Source organism: Sorex fumeus, unplaced genomic scaffold (genome assembly GCF_029834395.1).
Source record: "Sorex fumeus unplaced genomic scaffold, SorFum_2.1 ptg000240l, whole genome shotgun sequence".
NCBI classification, from domain to species: Eukaryota; Metazoa; Chordata; class Mammalia; order Eulipotyphla; family Soricidae; genus Sorex; species Sorex fumeus.
In genome coordinates this window covers 6,813,419-6,832,229 of record NW_026606297.1, presented here as the reverse complement: position 1 = coordinate 6,832,229, position 18,811 = coordinate 6,813,419, and the positions used below count along the sequence as shown (strand labels likewise).

Genomic DNA, 18,811 nt, shown 5'->3' with positions numbered 1-18,811 from the left:
TGTGGCTGCACAACATCTTATTATCTCATTCTTACTTTTGAACAAACTGGCAGGCTAGCGAATGTAACCTGCCCACACGGCAGAGTCTGGCAAACTTCCTGTAGCGTACCTGATATGCCAAATACCAGTAACAATGATGGATCTCATTCTCCTAGCCCTGAATATAAGACTAAAAAATAAGATAAAATAACCTACTTTTTTATTTACAAATTGACAAATACAAGATCTTTTCATTTTAAGGAGGTTTGGAGTTTATTTCACAGATATTCTGTACTAAAATGTGGGCTAGAACTGGAACTATGCCAAGAAAAGATGATAAAAGGATTTGATAATTTCTTCTGATATATTTAGTTTACCTCTAAGTAATAAATGACTAATTCCCACAGAATTCCAGTTTGTGATCTGGAGGGAATTAGGTATAAGATAGCTATTCAAAGGATATCACTCAATACTCTCAAGTCTATCTGTACTGTTCTTCAGCAAACATTTATTGGAAATATTAATCCATTTTATTAGGAATATATTTTTCTGGGACTCATAGTTATTGATGTAAATGTGTCAACTATTTCCCAGTATGCCCTCTCTCTTCCAACCTAATTTAATTTGACTGTGGTCATGTGATTTGACTTGGTGAATGAAAAGTACACATGAAACATGTTGGTGATTTAATCTGCCCTGTTAACAAGAAAGATGATCTCATGCAATAAACCACTCAGAATGAAGATCTAAGTTGCTACACAGAATCTGACATGTTCTAAGGAGCATTGGAAAATATTATTTTCTAGGTCTCCTCATGTGGTTGAGCACCTCTAATTTAATATAAAGTCAAGTAGTCTTTATATTCACCTAACTTAAGGGGGAAAAAGTGTAGAAAAGTGTAGAAAAAAGTATTTCCATAGATAATATACAATGCATAAATAAAGTATTTAAAATAGTTGATTATATCGATTTCAGTTTGACTATGATCAGTTGGTAATTTATGCTGTTTCATGTTCCTTATCATAAAGGGATAGTATTTCTCAACTGTGTGATAATCTTATCAACAGTAAGATAATATGTATGAATACCAAAAGACCAAGCCTAGTGCATATTCATTACTTAGAAATCTGCAGACGGTGACTGTGAAAGCTTTTTTGTCTAAGTCAGTTGAGAACAAGTACTTAATTTGAGAAGAAAAATACTTTCCTAATGCACTAAAAGACACACTTAATAATTTTTGGTAAGCTGTAAGTAGTAAAGCAGTATTGGACAATAAATGCTAAGTCCTTATTGTGAATTTGGTTGTTTCTTATGGGCTTAGACATCAATTAAGAAATCGTAAAGTGTGGGGTTGGAGTGATATTACAGTGGGTAGGGTGTTTGCCTTGCATTTGGACAACCTGGGTTTGATTTCCAGTATCCCATATGATTCCCTGAGCACCACCAGGAGTAATTTGTGAGTGCAGAGCCAGGAGTAACCCCTGTGCATGGCCAGGTGTAACCAAAGAAGCAATAAATAAATAAATAAATAAATAAATAGTAAAATGAGTCTCACATTTGTCAGTGAATCCTCTGCTGGAGACATCAAATTTCTTTTGTGTAGAATTCAATGATAATCTGGCCAAGAAGTCAAATCACACCGGTCACAATTTTTGTAGATGGAAATTAATTGGCATGCAGTTCTATTCATTCATACATATATTGTCAATAGACAATCTGCATTGCAAATGCCTAATATAACAGTTGTGGCAAAAATGGTAAGGTTGTAAAATATTCAATATTTGGATATTTACAGAAAAATTGAATGAATCCTGATCTATGTAGCAAAGTGATATTACTAGTAAAATAATGTGTCATAGATCACCATTGCAATAATCAATATTTATGTTGATTAACAAAATATTCCCATCCCTTTGTAGTTTTTGGTATTTAATAAATAGGCAGATTCATCATCTGGCATTTGGGTAAGACTAACTTTTTCAGGCACTTTTTACTAAACACTTGACCACTAATAGAGTTTCATCAAATTTCATATAAAAATTTCTTTTCAGTTTTATTCTTATCAACTTCAAAGTATAAAATTCTAGCCGTTATATATATATATATGTGAACTTCAGAATTGCCAAGAGAGTAACAAAAACGATGGGTTTAAGACTGCAATTAATATATATTACTGAGATAAAATATCATTAAATATTAATACACTAAAATATTAATGGCTATTAATAATTCTGCTTTCTCTGTTACATTGCCCATTATGCTATAAACACAGATAAAGTTCAAAATTCTAATTGGAAAAGGTGGAAACAAAATAGTTCCTGTTGAGATATTTCTCTTTAATGAGCTCTATTTTACCAGAAGCATATTGGGGACATAAAAGCCACCGGTCTCTCCTCTTCCACTTCCTCCTAAGATTAAGAACTCTTAATAGGAATATACTGCGTTTATGATGGAAAGGTGCATAGCAAATACAAAATAGCAAACTTGATTATTTGTTCCACAAATAAGATACAGAACAAAGACATCTACAATATAGGCAACACCAACAGAACAACACAATAAATTATGAACTCACACCAAGTGCATTGTATACCTAAAATAAATAGGGTCTAGTCCTTTTAATCTTCATCTGTCAAATATTTCATAATGTTATGTGTCTTAGTCACACTTACAGTTATCTACAAATAACTTTTTTTTTTACTAAAACACTGAATACGAGTTTTCTTTTGGTAAATACTACAATCACCAAAATCTTTGATTACTACATCATTACCTTTGTCATTGTTAATAAATACCTAATGTTTGAGTTCTGACATAGACTTACACTTACTAACCTGTTTTATGCTACATACAATTACTAAGCTTTAAACCTGTTTGGAGAAATCTGACAGCATTCACTGAGGATGATTTTAATAAAGTGTAAATTTGTTTTGATGACAACTCTATTATTGTGCTTGGCATTAGTTATCTCTAACTTATTTAACGGATTCCTTATATTCAATGTCCCTATGTATAATAAAATATATAAAGGGTAGAATCTACTCCTTTTTTAAATGTCACATGCATATTTATTAAATCATGTTGATCTATGGAATTATAATATTCCAATTTGTACACTTTAGGTAGATGTTGAGGTTTCAGCATGTCAATGTAAAATTTGTATATATAAACAATAAAGTTATAGTATTAGATGAATAATTAGTAATGACATTTTTGTCCAAGCTGTGAGTATTGCTTTCTTATCAAACGCTTGCTGGCTAGGATAATTTACATTTTCTCCCTACCTGGAAGTTTGCTAAGGTTATTTTTCTATAATCTGTATATAAATGTTTTCACCACTAAATATCAAAAATAAAATATAATTTAATTTAATTTGCTTTTGACACTTCCTCATCATAAAACTTAAATCTTATTGAATTAAGTCTTTTAAATTTCTTAAGTAAAAGAAAAGAAAAAAAAGTAGGTCATTGCTTCATAGCAACGAATAACAACTTTAATAGGGCAATTGGTCGATATTCCAGTCATTCAATGTCACTGTCCTCCCGTTGTTCATCGATTTGCTCGAGCGGGCCCTGTAACGTCTCCATTGTGACAATTGTTACTGTGTTTGCCATATTGAATATGTCATGAGTAGCTGGCCAGGCTTTGCTGTGGGCAGGATACTCTTGGTAGCTTGCCAGGCTCTTCAAGAGGGGCGAAGAAATCGAACCCAAGTCTGCTAGGTCGGCCACATGCAAGGCAAATGCCCTACCACTGCACTATTGCTCCAGTCCATAGTTAGTAGTGATGAAGATAATTAAAATGAGTATTGCACAAGAAGATATATAAATTGAATGTGAATTTTGCTAAGTTAAACATGAAATCTTTCTACTTTAAATCTTCAATAGTTTCGATATTTTCTTGTTTCTTTAATCTTGATGCTAAAACAAAAGTTGACAGAACTCATCAAGTGCAAAATGATGGTGAGAGAGATGTAGAAGTCTTAAAGAAAACACCCCTAAGTTTAATGTTTTAGTATAGGACAGTATAGGACAAATGGTGTAGTCTGCTCTTCCTTGAAATGTACCTGGAGGCCATATACCCATTTCTTGGAAAGGCAAGGCTAACTATGTCAGGACCAGACACATCAGATTTCATTCATCTGAAATTCTGTTGTCAGTTACCTACAATTAAAGTTTTCTCTTTCCCAAGGAGCACCAAATAAAGGGTGCTTGAGCGGGAGTTGGGAGGATCCTCCCAGGATGGGAGAAGCATGCTGAAATTAGACTATAGACCAAACATGATTGCCACTCAATGCCTCCTTTGCAAACCACAGCACTCAAAAGGAGAGAAAGAACAAAAGGGAATACCCTGCCACAGAGGTAGGGTGGGATGGGGGTACGGGGGGTGAGAGGGATACTGGGAACCGTGGTGGTAGAAAATGGACACTGGTGGAGGGATGGGTGTTTGATGATTGTATAATTGAAACCCAAGCACAAAAATTTGTAAATCTACAACTGTACCTCATGGTGTTTCACTAATAAAAATTAAAAAAAAATAAATAAAATTAAAATAAATGTTTTCTCTTTCCCTATAGTGGCATAGATTAACTGTCACAGACCAAGCAATCTTAATAGAGTATTTCCTGGACATTGATATCCTAGGAGGTCCTTTTATGCTAAGGGGTTGATGCTATGTCAGGCAATTTTCCACTGTTACTAAAATCTTTCTCCTCAAAGGAAAATGAGCAATAAAGACCTTTATTTAGTAATGGTCGGACCCCTCATGTTTACTGTAACTTTTCTCTTGCTTCCATCAAACTGATGACATGTGCTTCCCTTGGTTAGTGTTAAGTTCTTTTTATGGTTTTAACAAGGTGTAACATTCCTTGTCTCAGTGAGACTATACTTGTCCTCCCACAGTCCTTGACCGTCATTCTGTCTTCAGGGAAGATACTTGTAGAGGCAGTGACTCGCGTGTGGCATACCTCAGTGCAAACCCTCGCATCCCAAACAGTGTCCCAAAACGTGCCAGGAGTGATACCTGAGTACAGAGCCAGGGAAATATTCCCAAGCACAACCTGTTGTGACCCCCCTCCCCCAAAATAAATAAATAAAACTCAATGACAATGATAAATGGCCATATAAAAATATATATATCTCAGATTCCTAACCTAATATTATGAAGTTGTGTTTGAATAGTATGAGGTGGTGTTTGTTCACAAGTAAAAATCTTCTCATGAGCTGTTTGGGCAAATGAAATGTATTAAATATTTTTTCTGCCCTTTGTCTCAATCTCTGTAATAAACTGTTGTATCTTGGAAAAATCCAAACGTTTTGCAGAATGGGTTTTTAATTAAGTTGTTTAATATAGAGAGCCACTTATAAAATAGATGCCTGGACCCTCTACATCTTCAGGATAGGCTGGACCCTGCAAAACTTAGGGTAGTCCTGTAAAGAGTGACTGAAAAAAATCATCTTAAAAATAGATGGAAATATGATGGAAAAGATGCTGAAGACAGAAGTGGCCATTCAGGGTTGGAGGTAAGCGATTGGAAATGAATTAATCTGTATTTCAGTGAGGCATTTTCTCCCCTACAATCTGGATGCTAAAATATAAAAAAAATTTGCTGAGATTATGATCCTGCATGGAAGAGCCTGGCAAGCTATATGCCAAAATATATTCTATATGCCAGAAACAGTAACAATAATGGGCCTGATTCCCCTGACCCTGAAAGCGCCTCCAATATGGCAGTGTTGAGAAGGATGAGTAAGGAGAGGCTGCTGAAATCTCATGGTTGGGATGAACGGAGTTGTTACTGGTCCCCGCTTGAGCAAATTGATGAACAACCGATCAACAGTGATACACTGATACAATGAGATTGTGGTGAAATGTAGAACAGAGAAATGAATGGTGAGAAAAGGCAAAGTTAAAGGAATATCTAATGGATTGTGATTATGAATTGATTAAGGATAAAAAGACTTAAGAAAGTTCCAACTGTTTGATGTTCTCCACTATTGATGAGAGTGGGAAGGGCTGCCTTGATTTGACTTGGGTTTGTTTGCCGTACTTTTGGCAATGTTTCAGCAGTTCACTTCATTATGAATCTGTTAGCCAAGGTTCTTCGTTTCCAGATCTCAGAGAAGCCTTAACTTTGGAAGACATTATTCTTTCCTTCAGTGACCCTCTCTCTGTTTTATTTTCTCTTTGAAAATATCTATTGTTCCTTTAAGATATATTTCAAATGTTTAAAGATTTGTGAAAAAGCTAAGTCCCTTTGATGTGTCAGTTAATGTTTTTTCTCATAGTATCTCAATAGAAATTCTAATATGTAACTTGCAACATTATGTTTTCAACTTTTGCTTATGCATTCATTTTATCTTTGATTTTGAACATTTCCACGGGACATAAATGATGATTAATTTATTTTCTATGTGATATCTACTCTGTACTCAATAATTTGCTGAATGAATAATATACTCTACTGAGAAAAAAAAGCACAGAAAATTTTTTAAAAAGTCACCTACTCACATTATCTAGCCTTTTCTTCTTTTCTAAAATAACTAGAAAACTAGAGGTATGGTGTTGCAATAGGAATGAATAGATATCATTCTTGATATTGCTCTTTTTATGTCATCATATCTTCTGTAAATACAAATGTTAAAACAAAATAAAAACAGGAATTTGAGCAAAATTTCAAACTGCCTTTTTGAATAAGTCTACTATAATTTGTGTCAGTGTTTAAGATTTTGAGAGATAAATCTAACTTGGCAATGAAGTATGGTAAAATTCCTCCTAATTTTGTAAGATTTTACATATCGCGACACTTATTTTACTCTTCTTGGATTGGTGCTCAGGATCACTCTTAGAAGTGGCACTCAGGGACCTGAGATAGTTCCAGAAATTGAGCACAGGTCAGGTGCTTGCAGCACAAGTCACTTACCAGCTGACTATCTCTCTAGCACTATATAATTTTTCATTTGATATAGTAGATATCACAAGATACGGAGATAATTATGCTTCTCTCACATTTTATTGCATTGTATACATAGACTTTTACTAATATCTATTCTTTTGTCACTTTAAAATAGATCTTGATATTTTAAAGTAGTTTTTTTCCCCATGAGTCATCATTTTCTCTCCTTTATCCTTCCATGTTGCGGACACTTTTGCAGAAACTTATGTATATTGAATGCAGAGGTATCAAATCAAGTCTAATACATATTGCAAAAGTCAGTGCATCTGTCTTTGATACATGGGGGCACTTGAATGCACAAATCTGGAGATAAAAAGATTATTTTGATCTCCATCACCATTTCATTATTCAGTGGACCTGGAAGGACTGATTGCAAGGAAAAGCCAGCCAGTTATTTCTTTCTTTTCTTCTCTTTCTTTTTCTATTTTTATCCTCCTGCATTAGTAACCAATTTCTCACACTGTTTTGCTTTTGCATTTTGTTTTCTATTTGGATGGGCCTCCTTCCTCAGTAATAGCTGTATCGGAAGGAAATACGGACACCAGCAGAGGGCCCATTTCATTTGGTTGTGGTTTGTTAGTGGAAGTCATGATGTAGCTGCTTTAGAAATTTCTGGAAACAGCGCCTTTAAAGTGGTTCAAAGGTTTAGTGTTTATGAAATAGTGGTGGTGTCAGGTCAAAGTGAATTTGTAGCTAACAGTATAAACATTACCACTACACTGCCTCAATAAAAACAATCAATCAACCAATAAAATAATCCACGGGCAGTCTCATCAGGTGGATCTTAATCCCTCAACTTTTGATTTCAAGTTATTTGAGGAATTTTCACAGAGGATCCAACTTGTTTTATTTAACACATTCATTTTGGTAAAGGAATGACTGCATGTGTCTTGGAAGAGACTGCTCTTCATATTTTTGGCAGATATATTTCTTTACTGAAAGATCCCTTTCTTTACCACCCGGCATTGATGCAGGGCTTTTACTCCTCTTAAAATATTCTTCTAGTGCAATGGGGCACTGGCAATGAGATTGATGTCTATACCCAAGTTGCAGTTTTTGCAGGGAGCCCTTTTACTTGACTTGATAACTGCTTGTCCTCCACTGAATGTTGTCCTGGGTATTCCAGCCTTAGCTGCAGTGACCTCATGAATTGTGCTCTTGCAGAAAGTACTTACTCTGAACTACTGCCCTGGGTCTTGTTGGAACACACCTACTCCTAGCTTTTATGGCACTTCCCTCAAATTACATTTTTCTGGAGCCATTTATTTTCATTGCTGTATACTTTTACCACTACTCCACAGAGAAGTCGGATCACTAATTATAAATGGATTTATCTTTATGCTCGAAGCAAGTATAGAGATATAAACATGGGCAATTATCTGTGATGTATCATCTTTTCTAACAAAACGGGTTTGCAACTGAGCACCTTGTCACCTATTAATTTTAACTAAGTATAATTCTCTTGACTCTAGTGTTTTCCTCTTTGATTAAAATGTGGTGCTAATCAATGAAAACAGAACCCATGGGCTTTCCTGCTCAAATGAGTCGAATTTATTCCAAAGAGGGTAGGATAAAGGCCCTAGAGTGGATAAAGGAGGTTGTCATCATAGTGCAGAGAGTGGTGGACTAAAGTTGCATTTCTCAAACAACATTGGTATAGATGCTGTGTATTACACCGCTGCTTATTTTATTTTTTTTGGCAAAGTACACTCAGCTTATGATTACTAATATGGACTTGAGAAAATCCATGGGGCAAATGTAACAGGAAAGTCACAAGTTTAAGGTGTCTACAAATACTAATTTTCTTTTTTCTCTAGCATCTCTAATTTTAAGGCTTATTCTTCTATTTCTATTTTTTTGTCACTTTTCTTGTGGTTTGGTTGTCATCTGTCTCTAAATTTTGCTGCTTTTGAGCTTTTAAATCGGTGCATTCTAATTTGCAATTTATAAAATGTCTTAGGTAGAACAACCTGAGAGGAAAACTAATTATAACTCTGTCCTAAAAATGAGAAATGTGACTCTGAATGAAATAGTCTGCTTCTGAATAAAGTTTATAAACGGTACTCAAAATTAAATAAATAAATGCTATCATGAATCATGTCTATTAACTTTTAAAAAGTACTGGCCCATGACGACGTCTTCAAGTGTGTGTATACAACTACTGCATTGACACTCACATTTTTGTGAGTATCCCTGTTAATTATTAGGTATGCTATTATTTATATATTTTTTAATGTGCGCCAGTGATTGAATCCAGGTACTCATAAATACAAGACCTGCCCTATACCACTGAACCACATCTTTAGCCATAGGTAATGTTACTCTCAATTGTGGCTACAATATCCACACACCTTTTTTTCTCTAAAACCTCGAATTATCTATCACTGTATCACTGTCATCCCATTGATTCTTGACCTTCTCGAGCACTTGCCATTAACGTCTCTATTCCTCCCAGCACTGAGATTTTAGCAGCCTCTTTTTACTCATCTTTCCCCAACAATTGGAAGCTCTTTCAGGGTCAGGGAAATGAGACCTACTATCATTACTGTATTTGGCATATATGGGGAGCTTGCCAGACTCTGCCCGTGCCGGCAGAATACTCTCAGTAGCTTGCCGGGCTCTCCAAGAGGCATAAATGGGTAGGAAGTGTCTTATAATATGTTTGAGACATCACGGTCCAGAAAGCAGCCTGGAACATGGTGGTAGTTGGGCAGCAAATTTTGGCTGCCGGGGCTGGTTCCCTTGGGGTGAGGAGGGCTCTCACCCGCCCCACAGCCTGGTGCAGAGTCTGGTGATATCATTCTGGGAGCCTCATTTTATACTCCCATCTGGGAGAAGCATCATGAATTCTGGAGGGTGGCCCATGAGGAGATTATCCAGTGCTGGCAGGGTGTGGCTTATGGGTGTGATCCCTCAGTCACTGGAGATTGGGGAAGAAGGTAGAGGATCTCTATTCTGGGTCCTGTGGAGTCCAGAGTCCAAGGTCACAAAGTTCTGCTTTATCTGGGTTCCCTGGGACTTCAGGGATCCCTACAAAGAATCACTACAATGAAGATGACACTTGTTTTGCACAAGTCCTACCACTGGTTCAATCCTCAGAACTACATACGGTCCTGAAAACTACACTAGGAGTAATACCTGAATAGAAGTGGGTGTGGCCTCCAGACAAACACACAATCAAAAATGATTTTCAGATATTGGCCTTAAAGATTAAATTGATGTATTCACAACACAAAGCATGTTGGTAGTCACTAGAGGTTAAAGAATGGGACTAGTTACTTCTTCCTTAGACTTCTCAGTGAGAAAATAATAGGGTTGGGGAGATGCAACAGTGGACGTGGTGTTTGCCTTTCACTCACCTATCTTGGTTGTATCCCATCACCCATATCACATCCCAAACACAATTGGATCTCTAGACGGAACATAAAGCTGGGAATAAGCACCCCTGAACACACCTAAATTTGGCTGGAAAATCATCCTCACCAAAAAGAGGGGTCTCTTAAAAACTTGATTGCTAATCTGATCATATTGGCTTCAGTATTTTGTTGCACTAGAACTTTGATTTAATCCATTTATATTGTTTTAAGCCACAGTATTTGAGTTAATTTCTTGCCAAAGCCGAAGAAATTTGTACAGATTTATATTTTGTTGTTGTTTTTTTTCTGTTTTTGTTTTGGGGGCCACACATGACAGTGCTCAGTGTTTACTCTTGACTCTAAGTTTTGGGATCACTACTGGGCTCAGGGAACCACATGGGATGACAGGGATTGAATCCTGGTGGGCTGTAGGCAAGGTAAGAAAACTATCTAAGGCATTATCACTCCAGTCCCAAAGGAAATTAATACAGATTTGAATACTTTCAAACCAACATTTTTAATATAGTTTAAAGATACTGGATGGCTGTGAATGTTCTTTAATTTTGTTTATGACTTTATATTAAAGATTATGTTTGGTAGATAAACTTTCATGAGTTACTTCATGACATATTTTGCTCTACAAGGTGTCAGATTGCTGTAACAAGGTGTCAAAGGGTGCTTTAAGTAACAAACATTTATTCTCATTGTTCTGGATGTGGAAACTCTATAAGATCTTGTTGATAACAGATCCAGTTTTGGTGAATTTCCTTCTGATTTCCAGATATCTATCTTCTTGTATTCACTGATGACAGAGAAAAAAAAGAGAAATAAGTAAGCTTTCTCCTGTCTTGTCTAATAAGGACACTCATCCCTTTATGGAGACACAACCTCCAAATATAATCACAATAAAATTTAATACTTTAACATTAAAACTTGAGTGAATGTAGACACGAAGGTCATAATACCAGTATAAGAGAATGACAAAAAGTTGGAAAATTTACCTAGAGATAAGAATTAAATTTTAAATTTTCTATCTGGCCTATTACTATTTTTATTTTCCACCCAAATTTGGTGATACAGAATTATGACCCATGTAAATATGTACCCATGTAAATAGCCACATAAGTATAATGATTAATATGTTACTGTTAATTGGGATTATAATACAGCACAACTAACAATACATTTCCAGAATAGTGTTGCTATAACTCAAACTTTCTGCATAAAATATGTAAGCATACTAAGAAATATATAACATGTAATACATAGAGAAAAATATATTCATTCTTGTAAGCAATATGTATGCCCTCATTCTCTTTATTGTTCACATATGTATACATTTTAAAAGCTTATTTTCCACCTTTAAGCATGATAGATTTTAATACCAGTTAATAGTAATAAATTATCCTATAAATTAAAGATTCTCCAGAATCACAATTCAGGCAAATGTTTTCTCATGTGTAATTCACGCCTTCAGGGTCAGGGAAATGAGAGCTATTGCAATCACTGACAAGATCATTGTTGGTGATGTTAATGCCAAGATAGGACCAAGAAGATCAGTCGAAGAACTCCACATTGGGACCCATGGAATGAACAGGGTGAGAGACTGTCTGAGTTCATCATGTCAACCAAGACCATCCATGGTAACTCACAGTTCCAGAAGGACGAATCTAAACATTGGACATGGGAGTCTCCCAGTGGATGGTTCCACAACGCAATATACCACATCATATGCAAGCAATGGTGCTGCCTGACAGATGTCTCTGTTGTCCCAAATTTCCAAATGGGATCAGACCGCTGTCTCCTTCGTGCAGAATTCTACTTCTCAGAGCAGGGAGAAAGAGCTGCAAAGTTTAAGAAGAGAACTCCCAGAACAACCACCAACTGGCAGATCTTTGGTATTATTGCTGCAACATGGGAAGATGCCGTTGTTGACAACATTGACGAGGAATACAATCAACTGGTTCAGCACCTCCTTGATTGTGCCAGGAACGCCAAGAGAGAGATAGCCACAAATAAACGCCTGTCTTCGAAAATTCTTGAGCTTATTCACCAGCGTGGTTTGGCACATGCCTCAGGCAAATGCAAGCAAATGGCCGAGCTCACAAAGCAGTGCAGAGATGCAATAAAGGAAAACCTCAAATAGAGAAGAGCAGAAGTGCTGGCAGATGCGGCAGAAGCCGGGAAAGGCATTCGTAATGCCCTCCTGTCCTTTGCCAACTACAAGACCAAGATAACTGCCCTCCAATGTCCTGATCACATTTTCCAGAAGGGCAATAGAGAAGATTATCCATGACTTCTACTCAGATCTCTTCAATAGCCATGTCCACCTGCCCACATACCAAATTCCACAGGACGGTTATGTCGTTCCCAATATTCTCTCTTCCAAAATCCGACAAGCCATTTCATTGGTAAATAAATGAACAGCACCTGGCCCAGACAAGGTCAGAAATAAAGACCTGAAGAACCAGCAGTCAGTACTCATCAATACGCTGGCTCGGCTCTTCACATGCTACGTGCCTGAATGCAAGGTTTCATCCCAATGGAAAACCAGCAGGGCTGTACCACTGTACAAGAAGGGAGACATCCACGACATTGGCAACTATCGCCCAATCTGCCTATTGTCTGTCATCTACAAACTATTCACTCGAGTCATCCTGAATAGGATTAGCAGAACACTAGATGAAGGAAAACCATGTGAACAAGCTGGATTCCGAAAAGGATTCAGCACCATCGACCATATCCACACAATAACCAAGCTCATTGAGGTATCTCGGGAGTTCAAGATGCCGCTCTGTCTAACGTTCATTGATTTAAAGAAGGCCTTTGATTCTGTTGAGATGGAAGCGGTCATCGAAGCCCTGGCCAATAAGGGCATACAAACTCAATACATCAGGATCCTCCGTGAGCTCTATTATGGATTCACTACTAGGATCTCACCATTCTACAAAGAAGTAATCATCCATGTCAAGTGAGGGGTTCGGCAGGGTGATACCATTTCACTGAAACTCTTCAGTGCCACCCTCGAGAACATCATGCGATGACTGGAATGGGAAGGAATGGGAGTGAAGATAGATGGTCAGCAACTGCACCACCTCTGCTTTGCTGATGACATCATTCTAATTAACACCAAACCTCAGCCAAGCGGTACAAATGCTGGCCGACTTCGACTGTGAGTGTGGAAAGGTCGGATTACAACTGAATCTCACAGACAATGTTCATGAGAAACAGTCTTGTTCCTGATGTTCCATTCACTCTCAACAGAACCACCATCTCCGAATGCAACAGTTTTATATACCTAGGTCGAGAAATCAACATGATGAATGACCTAGCACCTGAGTTAAGCAGGAGGAAAAGAGCAGCTTGGAACGCCTTCAAGAGCATTGAAGAAATAACTAAGAGGACAAAGAACCTCTAGCTCCGAGCACATCTCTTTGATTCCACTGTTCTTCCTGCATTAACATACGCCTCAGAGACCTGCGCCCTATACAAACAGGATGAAAATGCTATTCCGGTCTCCCAAAGAGGAATAGAAAGAGCTATGCTTGGAATATCACACTTCACTCAAATGGGAGAAAGAATCCAGAGTTCGGACCTCTGTCGACGATCAAGAATCAGGGATGCTGTCTCATTTGCCAAGGCGTCAAAAATCAGATGGGCTGGACACTAATGAGATTTGGAGATGACCGCTGGACTAGAGCCATTACAGACTGGATTCTACAGGACATCAAAAGACTGCATGGCTGCCCACCTACCAGATGGTCAGACGTCTTCATCACAATCCTGAATGATCGCTTTGAGGCTCTTTGTGTTGCTAGAACGAACAGATGCCATTGGGCTACACTCCACGCTACAAATGGAGACATTACTGGCGTCCGCTCAAGCAAATCTATGAGTAACAGGAAGTCAAGTGATCAAGTGCAATTCACACCCAATCTAATACATAGATAAGATGCTGTTTTAGTAATATATTCTACCAAGTTCAATATGCTGATCATTGAAGTTGTTTTGGGGCTGGAGTCATTGAATAGCACGTACAGCTTTGCCTTGCATGCTGCCAACATTGTAAATCTGAGTTCGATTCCTCCGCCCCTCTCGGAGAGCCCAGCAAGCTACCGAGCCTAGCAAGCTCACCCACATGGAAAAGCCTGGCAAGCTACCCGTGGTGTATTTGTATGCCAAACACAGCGACATTTGTCACAACAGAGACGTTACTAGGCCCGCTTGATCAAATCGATGAACAAAGGGAGGACAGGGACAGGGACAGTGACAGTGAAGTTGTTTTGAGATTATAGTTAGGGATAGAACTGCAAAATTAGATTTTAGCTTAATAGGAATAATTTCAGTTAACTCAGTATATAAGTGTTAGTAAAAATGCATGTATTTCTCAGTTGAGTCCACTGAGAAGGTTAAGAAGCACTGGCACTTTAATAAAAAAGAAATATACATATGCTCATATTGTACTTTTTAATTTAATTACCCAGTAATAGGAACCAATGTCCTTAAACGGTGCTGACTGTAGAATGGAAAACAGTTCTCTATAAAATTATACTGGAACATCTTGTACAAAGTAGAAAGTGATCAATAAACAGAATTTTGTTGCCCATCAAAAAATCCAAAGGCACGCGAAAGCTTTAATAATACTGAAGCTGGAACAATTTGAAAAGCAACATGGTGTGTGTGGGGGGATGGAATTCTGGATAGGATAACCTATAAAATAATGCACTTGAATTCATACTGATAAGCATAAATTACTATGTGAATAAAAGCCACAAAAAAGGAAAACAAAAAAGGATAATAATAATTATTTTTTGTTTATTGTTTGGGGGGCCTACATCTGACTCTGCTCAGGAATTCCTCCTAGCAGAGATCAATGGGGTTGGGGGGGGGGCATATAGAATTCTGGGCATCGAACTGGGTTGGCCATTGCAAGGCAAATGCCTTCTTGCTCTCTGGCCCCAGGGCAACAATCTTTCTTGCAGAACTCCAGATAAGTTTTGGAGATATTTCCATTCTTAGAGGTGGAGCTTAACTCCCTGCTCCTGAGTATAGTTGCATTTAGTGACATGCTCCCTAAAATACATTATAGGAAGGGGGAATAAAAGTTATGCTTAAGACATATGTGTAGTGATAAGGAACGACTACCCCCAGGTTCTTGCTTCGAAAGTAGCTATGATTATAATGATATAAATCCTTCTGAGTATAATCATGAGAAAAACATCAGATTCCACTTGAGGGAGATTCTATAAATGTCTGATTATTGTTCTACCAAACATCCACTGTCATCAAAATCAAGGAAAATCTGAGAAACTCTTGCTATCTAGAGGAGGTAGATGCAAGAAGGCTAGAGTAAATAAGTAATCCTTTACCAAAACAACATACAGGACAAAGGATGAAAAAATAAGAATAATGAATCAGTATATAGTAGTAACGGAATATAGTATAAAGCAAGTTGATTAATTTTATTTTTAGATTTAAAAAAATTGTGAACCACCATGCAGTACAGTTAGATTTACAAACTTCTGTGCTTATGATTCAGTCAGACAATGATCAAGTAAACATCCCTACACAGTGCCCATTCTCCTCTACCTATGCTCTCAGTATCCCTCCCAGTACCCTCCCCCTACCCACGCCTGGCCTCTGTGGCAGACATGCCTTTTACTCTCTCTCTCCTTTTTGGTGTTATGGTTTGCAATGCAGGTATTAGGTGGCCATCATGCTCGGTCTATAATCTACTTTCAGCACACATCTCCCATCCCAACTCAGCCCTCCAAGCATCCTATACTTGGTCGCTTCTCTATCTCAGTTGCTTTTCCCCCAGCAAGTGAGGCCCATTTCCAAGCCATGGAGCAATCCTCCTGGTCCTTTTCTATACTATCCTTGAGTGTTAGTCTCCCATTATCTTACCTTATATTCTTATATTTATATTTGTGGAATATAAAGTAAGTTGCAGAGGGGCAGGTTCCAGTCACAACCAGTTGTGATCAGGGCATATTACTATATTGCATGTCATGACAGCATTCAAAACTGGGTCATCTGCATGCAAGGCAAGTGCCTTATGCAATGTATGATTTCTTCAGCCCAACTAAGTTGATTTTTAATGATATACATTTGACCTATATAAAATGTTACACTGTAATATTGTATTTATAAAAATTGTCAATAAATAAGTTGTGACAAAGGAAGCATTGTTATGAAAAGCCAAAAATAAAAGGAATAGAAGGAATTGGATTTGACATACAAATTATTGCTAAACTATTATTGCAGCTTAAAAGAAAATGTCATATTCTAAAATAAGCATCTATTTGAAATAATATTTAACATTACAATTGTGTGTGTTTATCTTCTCAGATTGGTTTGACTCTGTTTTGGAATATCATCTGTTTGGGACTCAGTAACGCTTTGGAGTTTTATAGTATGCCAGCCCTTCTAAAGGTAGGAGACATCTAAATATCTCAATATCTCCAATACATATGCATTTAAATTATCTCTCTAAATATATATCTATATATATACACTTATATAAATGTTTGCTCATGTATGTCTCTGTAAAACATCAAATTAGAAATTAGAATATTCATATACATACATATATATTTGCAGTTACAAGCAGTTAATTAAAAGATGACAAAAACATGGAATTTGATCATTTCTTTTAGCAAGAATTCAATCTCTGTCCTTCATGGCCATTTTATTACTGTTTCCATTTACATGCAGATTTGAGAAGACCAGGTGGCTCTGTGCCTTCTAAAATACAAAAATTGATTCCCTCCTATATTACTTTTATAGCACTTCTCCTAGTTTCTCATAATTAGTGGAGATTACTTTTATTAAACTGGATGTGTCTCATTTCAAAGGCAAATGTCAGATGAAGTTCTGACACAGGAAACAAAAAGTCGGTGTTGCAGGCACATTTTTTATCTTTATTAATATTAATATGTCAGAGTCTGCTTCAATTGTTTCTTGGGTGGCAATTTTAGACTGCTTTTACTTTGCTGATGACAGGCATCTAAACTCTGAAATTTAGACATGTATAGTTAACCTTCTAGAGACAATAATTAAAGCACTGCCTTGACACTTCCTGCTTGGTAATTGTAGGGTGTATTCTTAGGCTGTATTCAAAACAAGCTTGAGGTTCTTAAGTCTTGATCAGTGATCAATTAAGACTAACCATCAATAGAATAGTTCAGAAAGAAAAGGTTCAAAGGTCAAGGCAAACCTATAATTTAACTAATGTGGCTGTATGGATATTGTTGTGACATTTTCTCAAACTCTGCATACTCATTTTTATTAAGTAGAAATTATCTTTTCTCTGTTTCTTTTATGAAATATGCTTATTCTAAATCACTGAACTTCAATCTAGTGTTGTAGCACTTTCCTGCATACCTGAGTAAGGAGAGACTTGAGTAAAATATATACAAATTGTTGACATTACTTTTTCAGGACTAATTTTTGTTGTTGTTGGACAGGAGAAGTTTAATAGCAGTGTTCTGCATCTAGAATGCACTCCTTGTGATCAACACTCTGACAATGGTATGTCTGATGGTTTGGTACTGGCCTGATATTGGTGAGGTTCCCAAGGCTATGGCCAGTGGTGTTTGTACTGGACAGGCATATGAAATTAGGAATAGCAATTTATTATCTCAAAAGCTACTTCTTATACCCTATTGTCACCATTTTATCCTTCATTTGGTTCTCATCAATATTCAAACATTTAATATAAAAATTTACTTTAAAAATCTGTTGTTCCCATGGAAACTAATTTTTCAATATTCGATCATGATAGGGTAAGAGGTTAATACTTTAAAATCAATTCCTATTACAGACAACTTGTTCTTTTCACAACTTGATGATTATGAATATATTTTAACACATAAACACATTTTCACATGGAATGAATGATCAATAGTAGTTAATACCACATCATTCTTTTTTTTTTAAATTTTTATTAGTGAAACACCATGAAGTACAGTTGTAGACTTACAAATTTTTGTGCTTGGGTTTCGATTATGAACAATGAACAAATACCCATCCCTCCACCAGTGCTCATTTTCCACCACCATGGATCCCAGTATCCCTCCCACCCGCATCCCCCCATTCCACCCTGCATCTGTGGCAGGGAATTCCCTTTTGTTCTCTCTCTCTCTCTCTCTCTCTCTCTCCTTTTGGGTGTTGTGGTCTGCAAAAGAGGCATTGAGTGGCAATCATGTTCGGTCTATAGTCTACTTTCAACATGCATCTCCCATCATGGGAAGATCCTCCAAACACCCTTTATTTGGTGCTCCCTTCTCTGTCTGAGGTGCCCTTTCCCCTAGCATGCCAAGCTGGCCTCTGAGCCATGGAGTAATCCTCCTGGTACTTATCTCGGCTATTCTTGGGCATTAATCTCCTATTTTGTTACTTTATGTCCCCCAGATGGATGCAGTCTTTTTATGTCTGTCCCTCTCTTTCTGACTCATTTCACTTAGCATGATACTTTCCATGTAGTATCACTTGTATGTAAATTTCATGACTTCATCTT

At 37.0% G+C, this 18,811-nt stretch overlaps 1 long non-coding RNA gene across 1 annotated transcript in view; it reads left to right on the top strand.

Moving 5' to 3' along the window:
- LOC130018151 (uncharacterized) overlaps positions 1-18,811 on the top strand; it is a 636,014-nt gene that overhangs the window by 337,873 nt on the left and 279,330 nt on the right. Inside the window, exon 2 of the long non-coding RNA XR_008791486.1 lies at positions 16,642-16,725. This is a non-coding gene — a long non-coding RNA (uncharacterized LOC130018151). The remainder of the gene's footprint in view (positions 1-16,641; positions 16,726-18,811) is intronic.